This window comes from Lepisma saccharinum, chromosome 6, assembly GCF_977018435.1.
Source record: "Lepisma saccharinum chromosome 6, izLepSacc3.1, whole genome shotgun sequence".
Lineage (NCBI taxonomy): Eukaryota > Metazoa > Arthropoda > Insecta > Zygentoma > Lepismatidae > Lepisma > Lepisma saccharinum.
The window spans coordinates 29,238,529-29,257,574 of NC_139234.1; positions in this window are offsets into that span (position 1 = coordinate 29,238,529).

Consider the following 19,046-nt stretch of genomic DNA (forward strand, 5'->3'; position numbering starts at 1 on the left):
GGAGACTTTATTTTATAAAAAATATTAATTTTTACAAATTTGAAATAGCGCGGCGAATTTTCCGTCGATCACAAAAAGAGCGATGCTATTGGGCATACACAATTCAACATTCGATAACCTGACAAAATCACCATAAACATAGGAATGCAATATTCAATATTATTGTCGATTTGCAAAATATTTAGTAAAAACTTTCCCCTCGAATAAGACTATTATTTTTCATCATTACAACCGTAAATATATAACATGGTTGTGATTTATATTAGAGGAATGTGGAAAGTAGGGGGGACCAAATTTCCATCTCGCCCGGGTGAAAATTTTATCTTCAGCCACTCCTGCAAACAAAGTAGCCGATCCAACAACCACATGCAGAAAATCAGTAATCTTTCTAGCAGTTGTTTATTTCTGACGACCGACTGACCAATCCAACAAACTCAAGAGAAATCAAGAGAATAAATTAAAAAAAATATTAAGAAAAAGGTGAATGGAGCAGAATCGAGAGCACGATGGAAAGGGTTGTTGTCAAAGAACTGAACTCTCAACTGGGGGATCTGGACGAGAGGATAGCCTTGGCCTTTGTTAGCGACAAGGTTCAGTCGCTAATCAAGAGTTCCCTGACTCAAATGATAGCCGAGGCGGTGGAGGAAGCCGTTTGTAAAACCTAACTTTTCTATGGTAAAACAACGGAGAAATACGATGCCGAAATCAAGACTCTTAGATCGACGGTGAGTACACTACAGTTGCATATAAACTCGATCGAACAATATGACAGAAGACTGAACCTCGTGATACATGGCGTGGGTGAATCTGAAGGGGAGAACTGCGAGGAGAAGGTGCTGGACATCCTCAGGGACAAGGTGCAGGTTCCCGTCGATGCATCCCAGATCCAGAGATGCCACCGCCTGGGAGCGAAGCGGCGCGACGGGAGGAGCAGGGCGCTGATCGTGCGTTTCGTGTCCTACAGGACTCGTCGGTTGGTGCTTCAGAAGAAGAAGATCCTGAAGGATTCCGCCCCCCACGTTTCCATCACGGAAAACCTCACCCGGCAAAACCTGCAGCTGTTTCACCAGGTAAAGCCCCTATCACACGGAACTGGATTTCTAGTTGGAATGCCCTAGTTGGCGATGAACTGACTTTCTGGCTAGTAATCATGGCCGCCTGGCTGACTGCTTGACTGGTTTTGAGGAATAGGACATGTTCTAATTGCTACTAACTTCTTCGACTAGATTCTGTGGAACAGCCAATCAGAGCAAAGTTTGGCCATGTGAAGATATTCTGTGAGTTTGTAAAGTAGCCTTTTTTGTCTGTGGCTTCCGAGTGCATACAACACGAAAGGCATGTTTACAATTGAAAAAGCTAAAATATTCTTCCATACGTGTATAGTAAACGTTGTAAAGTATGTATTTTATCAGCGCCGTTCTTCTCTACCTAAAACCATTTAATGCGATGCGATATTCCTCTCGGTTGGATAGTTATCGCATTTTAAAAGTGTGAAGTGATACGTTGTTTACATCTCGCGCGGCCGCCATTATGGGAACGAAAGACTATCGACAAGTACGGTATAACAAGTACCGTGTGAGGCGAAAACTAGCAAATGGGTAGCCAGTCCAGCGTCAACTAGAGCATTCTAACTAGATATCCAGTTCCGTGTGATAGGGGCTTAAGAAATAGTGGAACTTTTCAACGCGTGTGGACTTCCGATGGCAACATCCTGGCACTTCACAACAACGCCACAGTTAAAATAGACAGCCTGGATGACCTAAACAATTATGGAAAATGACAAACTCTGTCCTCGGTTGGCACTCATTGCATATATTAACCACCGTAATCATTCACTCACTTCAATCATGTGCTTCTGAATCTTATATTTTTTTAGTTTTACATTTCTTCTTTAAATAATTTAGTTTTGTCTCACATATATTATATTTTTTTCAGTCATTTTATTAATAATGAGTTTCGTTGTTTCAAATGTAGGAAGGCAAGAGGTCAACGTGCAGTGTCAGTGCCAGATAGTTCGTTGGACACCCCTGAAAGATGTTCCCTGATAACTCCTCTATGCTGATATTTGCAAGAATGGCCACTCTCTCCCTTCCCCCCGAGGCTAAGGTCGAGACCACAATGCTGGGGCTGTAAATAGTTTTCCTCCCTCCCCGCCTGGCAATGAGCCGCCACCCCCCGTGACGTTACACAGGCTGAGCGTGGCAAACCGGAGATTCCTTGCAAACTTGTATCGCACGTAGAAGACCTTGCTTTCCCCGCAAACGCAGAAAATATCAGGGTGGGCCACATCAATATTAACCGCATAAAGAACAAAATAGATGAAATCGCAGCTTCACATATAATAAACTTCACATGCGTTGCAATCACCGAGACATGGCTCGATGATTCCATTCCAGACAGACATGTTGAAATTGAAGGGTTCAAAATGTACAGACTTGATCGAGGCTATCCTAAGCAAGGGGAGGTATTATTGTTACCGTAAAAACAGCTGTAATATCGGAACTTATATATTCTGTGTCAGATGTAGACATTGAAGGATTGTGGGTGTCTTTAAAACTCAAACAGAACGACAAACCTTTAATTCTAGGATGCGTATATAGACATCCCAAGGCCCCCGTCACTTTTAATGAAAAACTAGAAAATATTTTGCAGTCATTTCCGGCTTGCCACGCTTCGGTTCTAGTTCAGGATACAAATAATGACGTCATGAAACCAACTGCAGCGGACAATGCATTTTTCGATACGATGGAATCAGCGGGGTACAAGCAGCTCGTTCGCCTGCCGACACGCGTCACCGACACGAGTGAGAGTCTCATAGATCACATTTTTACCAACAAGAAAGAATTGCATGATAAATCCGCCGTAGTAATGCATGATTTAAGCGATCATTTTCTGATATATACCTCAATTAACCTAAGGCCACAAAGATCTCCAAGAATACTCGTAACTAAGCGTTCTTTTAAAAATTTCCCTGTACAACAGTTCATTGATCATTGTTCTTATCTACCCTTTCACAAAACAACAATGATGCCGGATATAAACGATAAGGTGACATATTTGCAGTCATTAATAACCGAAGCTCTGGATGTCTATGCGCACGGGCGTCCGCAGGATTTTTTCCAGGGAGGGGCAAGGAAGGTATTTTTTTCCAGGGGGGGGCCAACATGGCATATTTTCCCCAATAATAGTGTTCATCCTTCAAAAAACATTGCTTAAATTTGAATTTATCATGTTCGTGCAATAAGTAACACACATTATTGTGGCTGAAATTAAATTATATGTGTGAAATATGTAATTTTTGGTTGACTTTCGTTTTCCAGGGGGGGCCACGGCCCTCCCTTGCCCCCCCTTCCGGACGCCCATGTCTATGCGCCAATAAAAACGTTTCGTGTTAGGGGCAACAAGCGTCCCTGGATCACTGGCGGTCTTCTTAGATTGATATCACTCAAGAACCGGATGTTTAAGCGCGCACGTAGTCCAAATAATAATAATTACACGTGGGAACAATATAAGACCATAAGGAACTACGTTACAAAAACAGTTAAAGATGCAAAAAGAAATTATATCCTTACGCAGATCTATTCCGATAAATATTCAGGCAATAACAAATTCAAGATTTTCAGGTTCTTAATTGGAAATGATAGCAAAAACCAATCCATCGCATCTATTGAACATAACAATGAAACAATTACGGAAGATGCGAGAGTGTCGAACGTCCTCAATGACCACTTTGCTAACGTCGGCTCGTCAATATCCAACACATTCACTAACAATTTAAGGGCGAAGAAAAATGAAAGTAACAAACAAAATGAAAAAGACGCTAAATATCAAGAAACCAGCTTCAGCTTTAAGCCCGTCTCAAGTGATGACGTTATGAAAATTCTTCAAAAACTAAACCTCAGAAAAGGTCCAGATTTCAATGAAATAAGTAATCGCATAATATATCTACTCGCCCCGTGGATTGTCGAACCTCTCACAGATATAATTAATTCATCCTTAAAAAGCGGAATCTTTCCTAACACTTGGAAACACGCAAGGGTCACACCTATATTTAAAGGGGGGTCCCCGACGCAAGTAAATAATTATCGACCCATATCAATAACTTCCTCATTAAGCAGGATTCTTGAAAAGGTAATAGACAAGCAATTAGAACAATACTTACATTCTAAGAATCTACTGACAGATAGACAATTTGCTTTTAGAAAAAATCCCTGGACAGAATTACTCGTGCATGAACTGATACATAATTGGAGAAATATATTAGATCGTAAAGGAATGGAATACATTGGCATTATTTCTCTAGACATCAGTAAAGCATTCGACAGTGTTCAACCAAATTTATTAATACAGACATTACATCAGCAATTTAATTTCTCTGCCCTTGCATGCAACTGGATCGAAAGTTATTTATGGAATAGGAGTATCGACACAAAAGTAGGCAACTCGATTTCAAACAGTTTAAATGTATCTTTCGGTGTACCACAGGGATCTATTCTAGGTCCTAAACTGTTTAACATGTTTGTGAATGACATCGCAGACAGGGAATTTGGGTTTGAATTATATTTGTACGCTGACTGTCTCCTGTACTGCGCGTCAAGCAAATTAGAAAAAGTAATTGCAAATATTGAGGAAAATGTGCCCGAAGTTCTTGAGTGGTATCAATCTAACATGTGAAAGTGAACGAGTCTAAGACGCAAGTATTAATACTATCCAGTGAAAATAATAACAATACGCTAATTGACAACATTAAAATAGGAAATTTCAATATAAAACCATGTGAATCTCTAAAATATCTCGGTATGCACCTAGATAAAAGTTTATCCTTTTCACAACATGTAAAAAGAATGTGTTCACGCGCAGCACCTAGAATCAAGCAGTTTCAATTTGTCTGCAAATATGTACATCTTGCCCACAAATTAGCGTTCTACAAAGCATTTATTAGGCCGTTACTTGAATACTGTTCCTCTGTACTTTATGGGATTAATAGAAATAACACCACGAAACTAGAGAAAATGCAAATTTGGGCTATTCGTAGCATAAGAAATACAGCGCACACGACCTCACGTACAACCAGAGAAGAACTCCAATTACCCACGCTGGAATCCAGACGAAAATATGCATTTCTACTAAAAATTCACCAGGCAATTAACAAGCACCACCACTTATTAAAGGACAAAGTAATGATATCTAGTAATATACATTATCCCAATCTGCGATCCAACAACACCAACAGTATCCGAGTACCAAAATGTAACAAGGCAAGATACGGATCAAAATCACTGTCATCTCTGGCAAGTAAAGCGTGGAATCAACTACCTGTAAATTGCAGAAAGGAGAGAAATTTGGCCAAATTTAAACAACAGATTAGGACATTAATCTATGAATACTGACACTGTGCCTATTCTACCTCATTGCCTCCTTCATAAAACGTAGCTGCAAAAAATGTTTATTTTAGTCTATTTCTTATGTTTTTCAATTATATAAATTTATAATATTCCATTTTATGTATACTTATAAACAAATAGCATAACTGTATATTAATTCATGTAGGGCAAAAAGCTGTTTTTGTAGTTCGGAATCAATGTTAAAAAAAATGTAAGCTTAATTGTAACCCTACTTTAATATTAACAAATAATAGTACTCCATCAGTCCACACTGCGCTTCTTCGTACTTCAGAATTTGTCTTTCCCTTCCGCGCTTTGTACGAGTACTAGCTAAACTTCCCTCCAAATATTCATCAACGTTAAATATTACGTCTCTGCTTTCGCTATGTACAGTTTTCCCTTTCATCATGCTCACTTTGCAATGAAACAGGTACGAGCTTTTGATAGTGTAACAATTTTGCCACACAATTGAAAGGGCTGATTGATCCACGTCTCCCCTCACCCCTGCCTGAGCGGGTGGATAATTTGACTACAGCGTCACAAGGACATTTTATTTTGACCAAGCAAAGGCAATGCAAGACACTGTTTAAAGTATGCGTTTTGCTTTCAGTTGTCCTCCCCTCCCTCCTGTCTTCTTCCTTGCCCCTGTCATGCTCGGAACATACCTAAGATATGCCCCTTTTTTTTAAAAAAAAAAAACTCGATTTGTGGTGATGTGTGTGCTGCCTGCACTCCGCCACACGATCTCGAATGGAATGGGATTGCATCACTGCTGTATCGTGAACACAGCACTAGCAGTGCGAGTTCAGCCCATAATACCGCGATCTAGAAGAACGAATCCTTTCTTTTTTCTTGCGTGCTGCAAACAACGGATAATAAACCTTTTCTTCGAGCAAGGCCTCATCTCCAGTAAGCTATCAACTCGCGGCAAGCCACGTCTAGGGTGACCAGACGTCCTCTTTTATCCGGACATGTCCTCCTTTTTAGGTGTCTGTCCGGCGTCCGGGCGGATTATTTAGAAATCAGTAAATGTCCTCCTTTTTTAGAAAGAGTATTTAATCGACCGTAACAAATGTTCTGCATAGAGAATACTTCCACACATAATGATATTCATATCACTTGGGGTGCGTTAAATATTAGAACAATGCTCTCCTAGCATCTGGGAGCTGAACATGATCAGTTTGATCACTTTCCAGACTGAGTCATTATAGTGGAAACACGAGCAAAACAACCTGCGCAGACCAGCGACTCCTGTGCACCGTACCCCCCGAGAGTAGGGGAGGGGGAGAGTGGACAATGCTTCCTTATGGCTCGAGGTGGAGGGAAGAAGGGAAAGCTGCGCGGGGACTTTTCGTTCCAAGTTTTTTTTCTCCTTGTGGTCGATCTATAGGGGCTATCCACGAGTAAACAAAAACATATCGAACGGCACAATCGATTGTGGAACTGTAGCACAACAACTTCCGGTTCACGGCGGCCGGGTAATTCAAGCGCGTACTTGTGGCATTTCTTCTCGTTTTGTATACCGGATGAAATGGATGGGCAACTAGGAAGTAATACGGTATTATTCCAAGATGAGATCCATTTGCTGATCGTCGTTTCATTGGCGATATTTGTAGCCTACATATTTAATAGAAAGCAATTTTTCCTACAGAGCGAGAGCGCTTAAAGGATGTAAATCTTTGGATACATACATTTATGTTTTAAGTGAAAAAGTGCGAGATGTACGGACATATAAAAAACGGAAAAGGGAGCTTCTTTTCTTCTTTCTTCAGTTAGGGCGAGTCAGAAGGATGCGGTAATGCACACTTGCTGGTTTCGTTCCCGTTTGAACGCAGAAATACAAAACGCTCAATGTTATTTTAAGTAAATTTTCTGCTATTTGTATTAAACATGAGGATGAAGATGAATAATAAACTGGAAAAATTAATGATGGGACAAACACAATGACACACCATTGCCTGACCATGGTGTTCAAACCTAAGACCTCTTCTCTATCAATGTTGATTTGATTGATTGAGTTGGTGTTTAAGTCCACTTTGTGCACAGTAAGGCTAATCGGGACTGGACCTACAGTTTAAAGTGTGATCCGAACCACTATATGCCTCCACCGGGAATCGAACCCGGGACCCCTTGATTACAAGGCGACGACGCTACATGCGCCATCGGGGAGGTACTCTATCTATCAATGTTGAAAAGACATTACGAGATCCCGAGCTCGGAACTTTCAAATTGTCGTTGTAAAAAGTGGTTAATTCTTGATGTTTTCTGCATTGTAAGTGTGTTGACACTTCTCGGAAATTGTTAGCTTTTATTTCAGAAAAGAAAAAAAGAGAAATGACGTAAAATTCGCGATTTCCACAGCGTCGGGAATTTTCTTTATAATTTTCCGTTAATCTTCGCTGAAAATTTCTACATTGGTATATATTGTTGAAAATCAATTCTCAGATGTTTACAGGAAATTAACAATATTTTTTAAAATAATGTAATTGCTTTTATTTGGATACATGGTAACATAAATGTATTAACCCAGTGATAGCGTACATGATTAGTTTAGTGCAGAAAACCTGGTGTAAATATCTCTTACGGTTTTCATGATATACATTTTCAAAGTTTCGGTAGTGCGACTTTTGAAACACACTTTATTGAGTTGGCGTTTTAAGTCCACTTTATACACAGTAAGTAATCATGGCTAATTTTAATTGGGGTGTGCTTTATTGAGTTGGCGTATTAAGTCCACTTTATGCACAGTAAGATTAATCGGGACTAGACCTACAGTTTAAATTAGGATCCGAAGCACTATGTGCCTCCGTCGGGTATCGAACGCAATAACCCTTGATTACAAGCGGCGACACTACCACTGTGCCATCGGGGAGGCCAGTAATGGGGGATTGCTTGATTCATTGATTTGTTTCATTTTACTTCGCTTTTCTGACACTTTTCGGTTGGCTAATTGCGAAGATGAGGATGAGTGATAATATGATGGACGTATATATATGGGCGTATAATGGGGGTTGTTTGCATTTGCCACTTTTGTTTCTTTCTAGGGTAAAAACACAGTGAAGCACTGGCGAGAAGTTCCCAAGAACCAAGGAATACAGCCCAAGAACAAACACGGTTTGATCTTGGGTTGCTTGTTCAAAGTGGCAGGCTCTATGATTGGCCCACTCAAGGTTATTCCCCCCTCCCTCTTCCACGAAGCAACCCTCTTTCCTGTCCTTTTCACGTGCTACTATGACATACAGTAAATAGGGACTGAAAATGTTTTACTATGAATGAAATAAAAGCTCAATTGGTCACGGCAAATAGAGATAAACCTGCGATATGCAATAAATTGTATTCAATTTTGATTGAATGATTTGCTTTATTTTACTTCAATTTTAGTGCCATTTTGGCTAATTTGCGAAGATGGGAATGAGTGATGATAGGATGAATTTGATGAAAGCACACATACAAACATCCATGCCCAGGCCGGGATTTGAACCCGGGGCTCCTGGCGTCGTAGGCGATGTGCTAACCACTCCGCCACTGGGGCCGGCAAACCGCATTACATAATAATCATAATCTTTATTCATCCGTTTAAATAACATCTTGGCAAAGGTTGTAAGCACGTTGGTCCATAGATCGGCAAAGAAAATATTTTAAGTGTCCTTTTTTACGAAGATCGATATATCGCCAACAATATTCCTAATTAATCATTTTAACTGCATTTCTATTTGTAGTTATTCGACGTCCCATTCCTGCCACTTTGGCTAATGGCGACGAAGAGGTTGAGTGATGATTAGATGCAATTGATGAAGGGACACACAAAGAATACCCATGTCCAGATGGCAGGCGCGTGCCCAGGATTTTCGTAAGGGGGGGGGGGGTTATGAATCAAACACATTTTCCAGTTCACAGGTCAAATTTCTTGTAATAAATTAGATAATTAATATACTTGGATTTTACCCCAATGAACGCAATCAATGTATTTGCTATGGATGCTTCATGTTTTTATTGCATCATATAAAAGCACCTGCTTGAATATTTCCAAATTATTAATATTTTATATTTAATTGCTCAAATATAATTTGTAAACAAAAAATATGTACACTCAACATTGTAACAACATTAAAGAGATTAAGACTACTTGATGTCTTAAAGACAGTAACAAATAAGGTACCACAGTTCAACAATTTAAATTCTGAAATTTAGGCATCGAGGTTTCTGTGCGAGTTCTGACAATATGTCGTCACAAGTAACTTTTATATTCCGGTGAATGTTCAGAGCAGCTAACCCATTTAATCTTTCTTCGCAAATGGTATTTCGAAGATAGGTCTTCAACCGCCTCAAAGTTGAGAATAATTTCTCATTTGATGTTGTTGTTACCGGGATTGTACATAATATGCGCAAACGTGTCTTTACCCAGGGAAATATTACTTCACTGCACATATCAATTGCTTCAAGAGAATTTACTGGACGTCTTTGCATTGCTGCAAGATGACGATACCCCAGTTTCATTTCAGTGTGAGCGTCGTCGCCTTGTAATCAAGGTGTCCTGGGTTCAATACCCGGAGGAGGCTCATAGTGGTTCGGATCTCACTTTAAACTTTAGGTCCAGTCCCGATTAGCCTTACTGTGCATAAAGTGGATTTAAAACATCAATTCAATAAACATTGTACTTGTTGTGGAGATGATTTTGCTAAATATTGTGTACATTTTTGGCATTGTATTATTATATTATTGGTCAAAACATTTGTTTGACAGTCGACAAACAAATACGAACCCCTTCAGTAATTAACATTTTCTACTACAGTGTCATTAATATGTCATATTCATTTTCATATTAGGTCTAAGGAGAGGAATTTTGTATGTTCTTAACGTTATGAAACTGAGAAACCAACTGTTGAAGGGACCACTCTCCCCCCCTTCCCCTCCGAAGCCCAGTACCGCACCACAGGATCTGTCACTGAGCCCGAGAAAATCTTGCCAGACAGTGCTCGAAATGGAAATTCGTAGCCGAAAAGGGAGGGGATATTTGATCGATTTTGGAGATACGAGGGGGGATCAACATGGAGACAATACAGTATGTGGAGGATGCTCAATATTCAAATTATTCTAATTGGGGGTATGCTTTGTGAAACTTTCTTAACTGGAGGCAGCATCCCCTACTTCGACCACTGATGCCAGAAAAGATGCTTTCAGAAAATGCATTTATTACTGCACACACATATTACTTATTGTATTTGTTGTGTTTGTGCAAGAGAAATATTCAGAAGATTTGTAAGGAATATTTACAGTTCATAGGATGCCTACCTAGTCTATCCCGTGTCGTAATACAAATTTTATCCCTTTCCTACAAAATAATAAAACTGTCCATGGCAACCGTGATTTTATAATGTGGTTGCATACATATACACTGTATAGCAGCACCAAGCTTTCTGGGACCTCGGAAAATACGTGAACCACAGGCTTCCCCGTGGCTTTAACTAGCGTCATTAGTGCCACTGCTCCGACGCCAGGGTTTCAAATACCTTGGTGGATCTATAAGATAGGTAATATTGTTTTTCGAGGGTTCGTGAACAAAACAAAAAGTAAATGATTTTAAAGTCCATTTTATATTCAGATACGTTAATCGGGACTGGTCTTAAAGTTTAAATCGGGATACGTACCACTGTGCAATGCACCTTCACAGGGGATCAAACCCAGGACCTCTTTCATTACACCACCATCGGTGAGGCCCCTGAAATCATTGAGGAAACTTGTTCATCTTCATGTTCTCTCGCCCTGCGAAAGTTTATTGGTGATATAGGGTGACATCCTACACACGTCTTCCAGACATACACACGCGGGCACCCCCCTCCCCTGCACACACACGATTGTATGCTTACAGCATATGCTGTGCCCTCCCAGAAAAACAATTCTAAATCCGCCTATGGATATATCTGCTATCAAATAATGAACGTCACTTACCTCGACAGTTCCTTGACATAATTTTGCAACAAGGTTTCCAATATCTTCTGTTATGCCTTCTTGTTGAATATCAAGAGTCTGAAAGTTCGCACGTTTCACTCTCGCAATTCGGATGGAATTCCTCTGAACTTAAATCGACCTTTTCTGACGCTCTATGTGTGGAAGGTGAAGCTTCAACTTCCATTTTTTGTTTCTTTTGGAAATAATCTAATAATGTATTTCTCCTCTTTTCTCTATCCATCTTTAGTTCCACGTCAAAAATCTATTACACACGCAGAAACGTAACACACAACACGACCACTTCGACTTGCTACCTTGCAGACTGCAACTTGCTACAACCCCAGTGAACACCATGACTTGGGACAAAGATATCGGGCGGTCGAATGTCTGAACCATGCATCCAGCTTGGTCCAGCTCAAATTACGTCACCAGTGTTGACAGCAACCAGTAGTGTCAGTGTCAGTAGTGTTGGCAACTGCTAAATTATTTACGCAGAAATTCAAGTGAGATCTTTCACAAATGTTACAAGAAAATTCAATAAACTGAAGGCTGGAAATTGGTTGAGAAGAAAATATCTAATTTGTAAAGAGCACAAGAGTAAAACGTATAATATTTTGGCATATTAATTGTTTTTATTTTGTTTATGAAACTGAGTGGGCCAGTTGGGCTATATAACGCATTCCTCCCTTCCTCCCGGCATGCTATTGTACAAAACATCGCTTACCTCGTTCGTAAAACCATGCTCCGCTACTGCCTGCAACAATTATTATTATTATTATAATTATTGATATTTTGAAATAAATATGCATCCAGGTGCGATATAAGATTTTGACTTACTTTGCCTACTAATTGTAGTGATTCAAATCTCACAGAACTTTGCTCTGCTGGCATAAATGGTATAAGAAGGAGAAAGAAAGAAAAGGGAAGTTAGCAGCACTGTCGTAACAGGAAAGGGAGGGTCATTCTCCTAAGAGGGTCATCGTGGGTGAAAGAAAGGGGAGGAGGGATTCCTTCAGTTCGTATTCCAAGGGTTACGGCTCTTTTCTTGACCATACTGGGAAGGAAATTCTCCTTCCTTTTCAGTGACTAAGGAATGAATGAATGCCTGTGCATTGCTGTAACTCAACTCCAATAGTATCAAAAGTAATTGAAGAAGCAATACATTTCTCATTGCCAAATGTAAACATTTTACAATATTGGCAATTTGGTACTCAAACACATTTATGAAATAAAATTTATTTTTGCTTTGAATTTTTTTAAATGACGAAACCAATGGGGGGGTTTTAACCCCCATCAACCCCCCCCTGGGCACGCCACTGCCAGATGGGGATTCAAACCTTGGACCCCTTACTCCGCCACGGAAGTTTACATTACACTCGTAATCACCACCATAACGCAGTGACATGCGGTGAAGTCGACACTTCTGAGACACTTCTCAGATACATTTTTCATTCCAAATTATTTCATTATTCACTGCAACACATAGGACAAGATTGCGCATTCATCACGGGTTCGAATCCTGGCATGGATTGTTCATATGAGGTCCCTTCATCAATTTCATCATATCATCACTCATGCTCATTTTCGCGATAACCAAATGTGGCAGAAAAGCGAAGTAAAATAAACCAAACCAACAACAATATGAACGCGCGTTCTCTTGCCCAAATAAATACATCTGTATTTATGACTGTTAGAGGCCAAGAGTAGTATATTTAAATAAAACACTACTAAAACGCAGGGACGTCGTTAAGGGGGGGCACGCGGGGGCACTGGCCCCGGCAAACGTCTACGTGGCCCCGGGAAACTGTTCTGTATTTGCTGGAAATTTTACTTTGATGACAAATATTGCAAAATAATTCTTCAGTAAATTTTGCTTGCAGTTTTAAACACTTCTTCAACTTTCAGTAGCACGAACCCAAGCAAGGTATTTCTTTCTTATTTCCCTGTTTCTTGCTTGTTGAACACAAACAGATGTATTGGGAGAGGGTGCTGTTAATGGTTTTGTGGTCCGCCCCGGTCAGGGAAGTCTGAGACCTAATGAAAATGCACTTTTCCTCCCTGCTGCACATCGGATCCAAGATCCCCCCTCCCCAAACCCGCACTTTCTCTTCATCTGGCCCTGCACTGGCACCATGGGCGCCGAAAGGACGACACGAACAGGAAGATTTAGCTACTGGTGGCTAGAACTTTCTGCGTTAATTATTTTATGGTTCAGAAAAGATATCCCCATGCGTTTCAAATTCCAAGAACAGAATTCTATTGCTTGTCCCTTTTTCGGCGCGGGAATGAATGACATAGCGGTTCTTCTCACATGCACTCAATCCTCGTGCTAATGACCTGCCCTGCAAAGGAGGGGAAAGCCACTTTCTGAAAATTCGGAGAAACATCGAAGCGGTCGGTTCATCTGTTGATTTGGTGGACAGTTGATATCTGTCAGTTTGAAATAGGATTTGTTGTCAGAGCGGTGGTAAACTTCTGTAAACGCGAGAAGCATCACGAAGTGTTTGTGATCTCGTTTTCCTATATTGCGAGTAAAATGTCGAATGAGAATCTGCCAGATTGTCTTCCTCTGGAAACAATGGATCAGGATCCACTGATCGACCAAATATCTAACATATTGGCATTCTAAAAAAGAGTCTGACTACCACACAAGATCCTGGGTTCGACTCCCAGGATGGTTAATCTCATGTATAATGAAGAATAAACCACGTTTCAATTAAGGAAGGAAACTAGGCATGTAGCAATTGTTTTTACAGCCGTCTGCATGCTCTATAAGTATTATGTTACAAAATTTGTATATATTTCTGACTGTCTGTGATTTTTGTTCATTTAGCCTCCACCTGCAAATGCGGAAGCTGCTGCTGCTTAGGTGGCTAGGTTGGCTAGACATACAAATATAATTAATCCCTAGTCATACAGCGAATAATACTTATAATATAATCATGAGTTATTCAGAAGCTAATAACTTATCAAGCATTTCTTGTTTCTATTTGTTGTGCAGGGGTTAACAAGGTGCATTACGATGCCAGGGGTCCTGGGTTCGAATCCCGGACTGGGCGTGTGTGTTCTTTATGATGGTCCTCTCATCAATTTCACATCACTCATTTTCATCTTCATCTTCACGATTAGCCAAAAGTGTCAGAAAAGCGAAGTAAAATAAACCAAATCAATCATTTATATATTTCTATATTACGCCGCTTTTCTACCTCTTGGGTTAAATGCGACGATGAGGATGAATGAAGAGCCCAAGGAATGCCGAACCTTGGACCTCTAGTTTCGTAGCGTGTTATACTCAGTGGAATTCTTAGGAAGAAAAACTGTAGAAGTAGGATGAAAAGAAGCAAAGTTGTACGATGCATAAAAAGCAATGTTCAGTTCTTCTAAAACCTTCCAATTATCGAGTCCGTGTTTTAAGTCCACTGTATGCACAGTAAGGCTAATCGGGGATCCGAACCACTATGTGCCTCTACCGGGTATCGAACCCGGGACCCCTTGATTAGAAGGCGGCGACGTTACCACTGCGTCATCAGGGAGGCCGAGGAAAACTTACAATTAGTCAGTAAAATTAATATTGAGGGAGAAGGCCTGCGAAGAGTTCTTTTATTCGGTTGCGCGTGGTCATCACATCGAGTCTCATAGTTTCGAGAGCAGAATTTGCTTCCATATCGCTTTCAAGTACTTCCCAAATTGTCCTCACGATGTTGGAACAGCACAGACATTTTGGAACTAATACAAGCAGGCACATACAAAGGGAAGGGCCTCTGGAGCTGCAGTCCTTTACCGAAATCCTACAAATATCTAATTTTAATAATGTGTAGTAGTAATTAAATGTAATTCATTAACAGGATTAAACAACTTGTATATGGTAAGTTGCAATATACCAAGAAAATCATCTTCAGCGCATTTACTCCTCCCCCCAACCTTTTCGTCTTTAGATGGCGGCTGCTGATAAGGGATAAGCCCCTTCCGAAATCAAATTCTGGCTACCGGCCTGACCACCAGGGATCGAACCTTGAACCTTTCGATTGATTGATTAATTGAACTGGTGTTTTAAGTCCACTTTACACATGGTAAGGTTAATCAGGACTGGACCTACAGTTAAAGTGAGATCCGAACAAATATGTGCCTCCATCGGGAATCGAACCCGGGCATGTTGTTGAACCTGGCGAACCAAAGACGAGAGAGTAATCATTTGAGCGTGTGGGAACTTTGTTTTATCCAGTGCCATCATATATTCAGTTTTTCACACACAAATAAGAATAATTTTCAGAAATTATACGTGTGCATATATTTTCTTATCGTCATCATTTCCCAAGTGAACAATCAGATGCCATAGAAGACTCGGGCCTAGTGTTGCCCACTGGACGAGACGGGACAGGCTTTTAAAAATTCGAGACGAGACGAGATTGACCATGTGTCATAAGACTAACGAATATTTTCGAGACGAGACAGGATTTCCACGAGGTTCCACGAGACGAGACAGGCCAAAGTCTCGTCTCGTGGGCAACACTACTCGGGCCCGCCCTATAGAATAGTGCTTAACGCAGTCTCCTTGAACTAAGAGATACCGGATTGTATTCCGGTATGAACTGTATACATGAGATGCCTAGCTTGAACTCATTACGCACACATTTCATATTTGCACTGTTGACAATACTTGTAAACCTGTTCCCAGCACTTTATATCTAAAACCACGGAAAAGGGTCTTATCTACTTCTAAATTTTTTCCAGCAAATTTACAAATCTAAAGACTAATAACATTGTTCTTGATGTATCAGCCATTAAGCTAATGAGTTCATTCTGCATTTAGTTTCCCGATTAATGGCTGTGGATTTCGCGAGAGTATATCCGTAAACTGTTGGGGGCTACAAAAGAAAATGATGTTCCTTTCCAATTTATTGATTGATTGAGTTGGTGTTTTATGTCCACTTTATACACAGTAAGGCTAATGGGGACTGGTTCTACAGTGTAAAGTGGGATCCGAACCACTATGAGCATCCACCGGGTATCGAACCCGGAACCCCTTGATTACAAGGCGACGATGCTACCATGCGCCACAGAGGAGGCCCTTGCTCCTTTTCTTTCCAAGACTAATATATATATATATATATATATATATATATATATATATATATATATATATATATATATACATACATATATAATGTATGTATACAATATAGGCCTATATGGTGTATAAATAGTTTGTTAATTTATAATAGTTTGATAGAAAAAAATCTTACGTTTGGGCCCCCCCAAACTGATCAACCTAGCTACGTCCCTGCTAAAACGAGAGTGAGAGAGAGCCCGAGCACATATTTGTAATCATTATATATTCCATACTTGTAAAAAGAAAAGAAAGAAAGCATAACATTATTGTCTGCACATAACACGTTCCCATTTCATAAATAATACAACTACATCCCATAATATACATACATATTGTACAACGTGTAAAAGGCTGTGTAAATACAGAGAACATAACTACTACAGAAAACTTTACCCTGAGTTCTTTAGAGGATTTAAAAAAATCGATGAGAATCCAATCCCCTATCTGTCCTTTAGGAGATAGACTGGGGGACCTGGAAGCCTGGGCTTTCAACCATTGCAGCGGGGGGCGAGGGGACAAGGGAGGTAGAGGTAAAAATCGTCCTTTTCCTTCGGGCGGCCGTTTCTACATGGAAACTGGTCAGGCGGAGGAAGAGCAAGCTAGGGTATCCAGCCAGCCTTGCCCGCGGATCGCACCGATTGACGTGAAGCGCGTGGCTTTAACAAGACAATAAATATTGTGATTTGAATATAATTCGAAATGTGAGATTGATTGATCCATCTCTGCTAGACTAGCTACTCCTCAGTGCACGTCACTGCCATAATGGCACCATTAGTACAGTGGGACCCATGACTATTTTCATTAATTTTTCTCTTACATCCTGTGTGTTTTTAAGCGATGAATCTTGTGTATGCTGGTACAGAAGTTGTCAACAGCTTGTTTTGAGTTTTCTTTTAATTCTTGAAGCTCTTATTGGGTCAAATAGAGTGCATGAACGTGGTGATGGACAATTTGCACTGTAATACTCATGGATCCCACTGTACAAGACGCATGTGTGCGACAGAAGAATGTATAACTAATGCCTTTAAATCAACTAGTAAAAATAGTTAATAATAAATATAATTCCAATACTACTTGTATTAGCAACACTATATGTATTTGTAGACCCATTGTTAATTCCATTCAAATATAATTATTTACAGTAACTATTTTATTTGTTACAATTTTATGTCTTGTTTGAACCTCCGTGGCGGAGTGGTTAGCGCAGCTCACCACAATGCCAGGGATCCTGGGTTCGAATCCCAGCAAGGGCATGAATGTTCTTTGTGATTGTCCCTTCATCAATTTCGTATCATCAATCGTCCTTATCTTCGCGATTAGCCGAAGGTGGCAGAAAAGCGAAGTAAAATATATCAATATATTGTGCTACGTATTTTTAAGTGAACAATTTTACTTTCTACAGGGTGTATCAGAAGTCCCTTATCACCACTTGTAAAATCCGCAGTGATGTATTTTCATGGAATTTGCTATGGGCGATACATAATAGGCCTAGGGGGACACCTTGTGGAGTATGCCACGGGGACGGCCGCCATATTGGTTCCGCCATCTTGAATTCAACTTTTTTATTTAAAATGATAGGTGGGTCATGTGATATATGACCATACGCTAGAATTTCGTCAGGATGTCAAATCTGAAATCAGATTTCATGTAGCTTCATTTGGTGAAAAGTTATTGGCAACTGAAAGTGATGTTTACCTGTTTGTTGCAGGTGCTGAACCATATCGTTAACAACTGAGGAACACATCCAGATCGTCAAACTGTGGGGTGTGAGAAGTGCCCGTGCAGTAGGGTGTATCGAAATTATTTTTTTTTCGAAATTCAAAAACATATAGTATGCAAAAGTTGCATTATTGTACCAATACATCACACAAAAAAAATAGCCAAATTGGAAGATTTCTAGTCGCGCCTCTTCGGGCTTGAACTTTTACTTCTTCAATGATATCATTAAGAGTGCACTTGGTGGATTTACAATGTATTGTGTAATTAAATTCACGGGAAAAGGTGAAGAAAATAGCTTTGTGTTTATCTACAGAGTACAATGAACCAGCTAGAATAGAAAATTTTGTGTCTATAGGGTTAGGAATGGGAATGGGAAGGGGGAGGTGGAGCAGAGGCCAGAGACCATCGTCACCACATGCTACTGCATGGGCGAAGGGTTGCTGCCAAAGTGGTTCACGCGGTTGTGCTAATAGTTTTCACGTAAACTTAATTTCAGCCCTGCATTGTAGTTTCGACATCGAAGTTTCATAATTCAGTAGTGTTTGTGCTGAGAACAGATTTGGATGTGTGTGTGTTTGTGGTGACCATGACTACCGCTAAGTCATCTGTTTGTACAAGAAGCAACATAAGTATGAGTTATGAATCTCTATTTGGAACTCCTTTTGCTTTTAGATCCAAGACGTTAGCTTACCTTCATACAGTGATGTGAGAGATGCTATAGACTTACTCGTCTAGAATTGAAAGGGGAGGGGAGCAAAGAACCAGCGATTCGTTCCATTTGGGAAGAATGGCAAAAAAGTTGTGGTTGCGATCCTCAGTTCCCACAGTTTCCTTTTATAGGATTACTAGTATGATAGATGAATATCACAAAAGTGTCAGGGGTA